Below are 6,350 nucleotides of genomic sequence, written 5' to 3' on the forward strand. Positions count from 1 at the left end.
TTCTGAATAAACAGAAATCATTGACTATGTTCTTTCAGAATGAACACAACGTATTCTCCCAGGTATCTACACTGATGGAAAACAGTTAAAAAAAATGCTGTTCAGTTTAAATATTCAGAGGTTACCTTAGATTCCACTCTTATATTTAAAAAACAAAACAAAAACATTTCACAAAGATGTGCCATATGCTGAAATACAGCATAGCTACTTTAATTCATTACGAACTAACTGACAGTTGCTGCATCTAAGACATAATTGAATGCAATGATTCTTTCTTAATTTCATTTCTGCATTTCATGCTGGTCACAGGACTGGATTAAAATCCATCAGATTATTTCACAAATGAGTTCTTAAAGTTCTGGATACTATTATAGTGAGATAATTACTGAAAATAACATGTCACATTTTGATAATCTAATATTGTATTGTTTATACATAATGCTGCTCTGACCTTTGATAGAGAATGAAGTTCCACCAAGTCGTGTAGTATAAAGAAGAGCTTTATGACTTGACCAAAGAGTTTCAGACTGTCCCTTTCATCAGGGTCATCAAGAACAGTATTGCAGACAGCATTTTAAATAAATTAAGTGTCTGAGTAGAGAAAAAAATCTAATAGGAAACATTTAAAACAACCGATCATATGACCAACAGAGCACCAGCATGGATGGGCTCAGCATGTGGTCATGTGACATAAGACCAAATAAGGAGTGACTGATGTCACATCTAAGTGTGAGATTTGTCCAGCACTGCTCTGAGTAAATGAGCGGAGCTAATAGCTTCACTCTAATGGTAGGACTGTAATGTGCCTTTCCAGATGACACTGGGAGTGTCAGCAGGAAGTTTAAGGTGGTTTTCAAACAGGATTTACAACCAAACACTTTTATTATCAGTGTGTTGATCAGAGTGAGTTTACTGAATGTAGTCATAAGAGAAAGTTTGGAAGAGTTTGAGGTATTTTCAGACCTGGAGTTTTGATGATTGCTCAAGTTTCCATGAAACAAACTGAAGTCACAGCCCATTGTTCATTCAGTGGGCTAGTTTCAGTCATTGCGCAAATGTACTGTTTATAAGGCTGAAGAAACCTGCAGTCAGCTGAGACTGAAGAAGTCACTTGGATGAGTGACGAAACGTTTCTCCCACTGAAAAAGCTAAGTCCAGATGAACAGAATCAACCTTTTGGGATCTTGATGGAACAGCACACCCTTGCTGGAGGACCAGAGTCCCTGCAGCTCTTCGCTGTTTCAGGACTCCAAACTTTTGCTGTCTCTACAAAAAATAAAATAAAAATAACTAAAACTTAAGAAATACGAAAAATAACAAAATCACAGTTAAGGACTTTTAAATACTGAATGCAATACAAATTTCTTCAAATTTGTATTCTATTAAGGAGGTCAAGGGCAAACAAGCCAAGTGCAAATGTGGCACCATATATTGACCTCAAATGCAGAACTTACTCTTAAACTCAACCCTGAGATTTCTGCTATATTTTCTCGCAAGTTCCCAAAAAGCTGTCCTTACCTGTTCAGTCACATCTTTGACTTTCCAAGTAGGTGCAAAGGTTTTGCATACAGTTGCAGTGATCTGGAACGTTCCACTCAATGCATTTTTTGCGCTCTCTTCAGTTGCATCTTCTTGTGCATTACTTCTCATAGCATCTTCATGTTTGCAGCCTTACTATCGTGAGAAATATATCCTGTCTGAAGAATCAGGTGTCGATTTGTGCTCCCTGATGATGTTTCATGACAACTGACAAAACCAAATAAAGGCATCAATCACCATATAACAGACTACCTATAAACATTTGATAGTTTTTCATTTTCTGTGAAGAAGCAGTGTCATTGTGGTGCTATGAGTGCTGATCATCAGCCTGAAACCGACCGGCTTCCTCAAATTTGACCCTGGCTCACTGTCATTAACAACTGTTTAAAACCAGTCCTCAGCCTGCTCTGCTCACTTTTGTTTTGGAATAAAGTTGTTTTCCTATAACTTCAATACCCTGATGTGGCTTCTTGGGGAAAGAACAAGAGTCAAGGTGTTTGCCAGTCTGAGTTTGGTTTGAATTAAACGAATGTCTCATGCCGCTGGGGCTCTGGGACACAGAAAAGTTTCCAGTTTGGCAACTAATCTTCAGATAAGAGATAAACCTGACTCATTCACAATAGCAGAGGAGGCATTTGGTGCATCATTTCTCTTCTACTCAAACTCAACCAAGTGAGCTCCAGTCAGAGACGTTATCAGAGGGAGAAGTGACAGACAACAGCAGATAAAGATCTATAAAGAAGATCAAAATGCTGCAGAACAGCATTAATATTCCTGTGAACTTATGAGATAATAGTAAAGCAGTAAACAAGCATGAAACTGTGTTCTTATCACTGTCTATGAAACAGTTGCTTCGGTCTTTTTTAAATATTATTTCCTTTTGTCTTTGTTTTTATGTTGCTGTGTTCCACTGCCCCCTGGTGGTCAACACAGATGCTGCAGGTCATCCACAAAGTCATTTAGAATAAAAAAACTAATTTAAAAACAAAACTTTTACTTCACACTTAAATTTAAACCCCTTTAAAAACCAGAAGTAACAAATTAAATCCATATTTAGAAAATGCACGTTATGCTTCAGTTTCTAATTTTGATCCTGATCCCATCTTTGGGTTCATCAACAGGGGGACAATTATCAACTTCAGACTATCTGAAAATCTAAAGGAATCATGAAAATACAAAATCTTATCACTCAGTGTCTCCACTTATGCTGCTGCTGCTGCTGTATCTGCCATCAGGAAGCCAAGCTGTTCATGTTGGACCTGGAGCCGATAAAAAAAGAAAACAATCATGACTAAAAGTTTTGACAGTGTCAGAAATTTGTGCTTCAGCTTTTTTTAAATGTCTCCATCTCATAGAGAACAAAGCAATTTATACATTTTAAAGGCTTTTATTGGCAAATAAATCAAATGTATGCACAGAGTTAGTATTTACAGTGTTGACCCTTCTTTGTAACCTCTACAGATCTCCGTAATGTGTTCTAGATCCATTCCTGCCTCATCAGCACTCCAGCTGATCACAGATTCTCAATCTCATTAATACTCGTGGAATTTTCTGGTCCTGGATCTGAGATATTAATATGCAGATCTCTGAGTAATGTTTAGGCTGAGTTAAAAAGACCCTAAATACAAATGCTGGTGTCATTACATGAGCTGCAGAGGGTGCCGTGTGTCAGGTACCTTCTGACGAGACCAAGAGAGACTCTGAATAGCAGACCTCCTGTTCCAAACACTCCCATCCCATTGGCTCGTCCTGAGCTGTCAATACACACCAGCTCTGGTTCCATGTCCTTATTGGCTATGAGGAACTGAGCAAACACCAGGTCGCCCATCTGTACAGGTGACACACAAACACACAGGGAGGAGAGAGGGGGAATCATTACAGTGGCTCTCTTTAACCTAAAGGTGGATAAATCGAGAACAAAATCATACAACATTATAGTGTTATTTTATTCTCCAGATATTTTGGTATGACAGTAGATTGAAAGACTAGAAAAAATGAAAAAAAATAATAGGGATGAGTCTGAGAAAAAAGGTTCAACAGTGAAGTCCCAACTGTATCAACAAACAATTAAATAAACAGTGAAAAAACAAAAATCCAAGTGTAACGTTATAATTTACAAGAAAAAAAGTGTCATTTACAGTGACACTGTACACCTAAATAAACAACTAAATAAATACATAAATATGTAGACAAACAGAGGATCTAATCTAAATTAATTTACAATGAAACAGTTATGTCACATTATATAATTAATGATTTAGTTGTTACATTTTGTGCATTTAATGGCTCTTACTGTACATTTTAATTGGTATTAATATGTTTTTGTATTTATTTTATATTTTGGAAGGTTTTGTCCTCCATATATGAGTCCAGTCAGCTGCTGTTTTCCACTTTAATTTATGTAAATATACACCTCACACCTGGTTAATTTCTCCTTAGTTTTTAAAGTTCAAATATTAATTTTGCACATCAGCAGATCTCTTTTCTTGAGCAAACGAGAGATCAATCAACTCATTCAATGGGTGTTTCTGATAACTGAGAATATAAGTCTTTCATATTGCTCTGGAGGAATTTTAGCCCACTATTCTTTGCAGAATTGTTTTCATTTCATACACATTGAAGGGTTTTCCAGCATGACCGACCTGTTTAAAGTCACGCCAAGGCATCTCAATCTGGACTTTGACTCAGCCACTCTAACACCTTTTTCTGAGCCATCCAGAGGTGGACTTCGTGTTGTGTTTCTGATGTTTGTCCTGCTGCTTAACCTCAGTGTGCTTGAGCTTCAGGACAAGAACTGATGGATGGATTTTCTAGTAGAGAGCAGAATTTATGGCTCCTGAGTACCATCACACTGCCACCACCATGTTTGACTGCTGCTATGATGTTGTTTTTATCAAATGCTGTTAGTGTGATGTAATGGGATTCAAAAAAGTTCCACTTTTGTCTTTTCAAACAGTCTACAGAATATTTTCCTCAAAGTCTTGGGGATCATGCAGAAGCATTTCAGAAAATGTGAGATGAGCGTTTGTGCTGTTTATACTCAGCAGTGGTTTTCTCCCTGAACTCTCCCCTGGATGTCAATTTTTGCTCCGTTTCTTTCCTAATTTTTTTTTATACCTTAACTGAGATGTTACGGTGAAGTAATCAGGGTGACAAATATGCAAAAAGTTAAAATAATGAAGGAGACACACACACAGTAATATAAATGTTCTTGAGGGGGTACTTTAAAAGTTTTTTTTTAAAGGGTTGTACGGAAGAGGATTAGGGCCACTGGAAAAAAAAAAGTGGGCTGGTCTTTTTTTTTTCCTTCTTCTTTTCCAGAATTCTGAGATCAAAGTCAGAATCCTCACTTTTTTCTCAGATTTCTGAGAAAAAAAAAAGAATTCTGAGGAAAAAAAATCTGAATTCTGAGAAAAAAAGTCAGAATTCTGAGATTAAAGTCAGAGAAGTCAGAGAAAAAGTCAGAATTCTGACTTTTTTCTCAGAATTCTAAAAGAAATTATTCTAAGGAAAAAGTCAGAATTATAAGAAAAAAGTCAGAATTCTGACTTTAATCTCAGAATTCTTTTCTACATCGTTTTCTCGGTTGACGGTGTTGTCTTCTGTCTCCATTTTGGCTTCTTTGTCTCCAAATCTTCAGTCTATAAATTCGTTTAGCAGTGGAGGTTGCTTATGCTTATTAATTGGCGCGGTCGCGATTGCACGGTCTTATTGGCTGCAAAGATGCAGATGAAAGATTTGAATGTTAATTCAAATTCTGGGCATACTCAGTAGCGACTTTTGATTTTATAAGTAGCGAAGTAGATTACATGGTCTATATTGTACTCGAGTACGAGTAAAATTACACACTTGAAAAATTACTCATAAAAGTACAAGTACCCCCAAAAAATCTAGTTAATTATAGTAACGTGAGTATTTGTAATTCGTTACTTCTACCCCTGGTTTTTTTTTTTTCTGCTTGCTCAGAGTTTGTCTATTGGGGTTTTCTTGTTAATACTGTAAGGTTAAGACCTTAAAGTAATACACTGCAAGCTTACCTTGCTGTGTATTACTTTAAGATCGTAACCTTACATTGTGAAGGCTTTGAGAAAAACACCATTTAATTTGGCGCTATACAGATTGAAGTGAATTGATTGAATGAACATGACTAATTCGGCACTTCAAGTTAACTTCAATAAAAGTTTTAAATTTGACACTTTGATTTCTGTTTGTTTCCATTGTCTGTAAGTTGAGTAAATACATGTGTTATCTGTGGGTAGAAAATGCAGAGAATATGCTGTGTTGTCATGTGACCTGTTCTCTCATGTGTGCCTTTTTCTTGTTTTGTATGCATTTCTCTTGTTTTTTATTTATTCCCGCTGTCTTACTAGTAATATTTTATTCCTGCGGTTGGTGTGGAATTCACATTTTCATTAAATTATTTTAACCCTCTCTGGCATTGATTTTAGTTTTTCAGAGAAAAAAAACATTTCACCCTATGTGTGGTGCTGGAAACATTTTACCAACTTATGAACTCATAAGTCTAAAACAAACAAGTTCATGTCGTGATTGCTGAAATTTCCCATCGCCTGAGGGTTATGCAACTCAGTTACCTTGGGTCAGATGTTCTCAGATGTTCGTGCTACACGGAGCTGAAAGGTTTGAGTTAGAGAACTTTTCCAACTTCTGTGCCCACTCCGTGTGGTGCCCTGCTGCGAGCCGCAGCTGTCCTGCATTACCTGCTGCTGTCACTCATCTCCACAGCTGACACATGAGCCGCAGCTTTAAACCTGCTCTGCATTAAAAGAAGCCAAACACAGAGAGCAGACTGA

Source organism: Pelmatolapia mariae, linkage group LG2, assembly GCF_036321145.2.
Source record: "Pelmatolapia mariae isolate MD_Pm_ZW linkage group LG2, Pm_UMD_F_2, whole genome shotgun sequence".
NCBI lineage: Eukaryota > Metazoa > Chordata > Actinopteri > Cichliformes > Cichlidae > Pelmatolapia > Pelmatolapia mariae.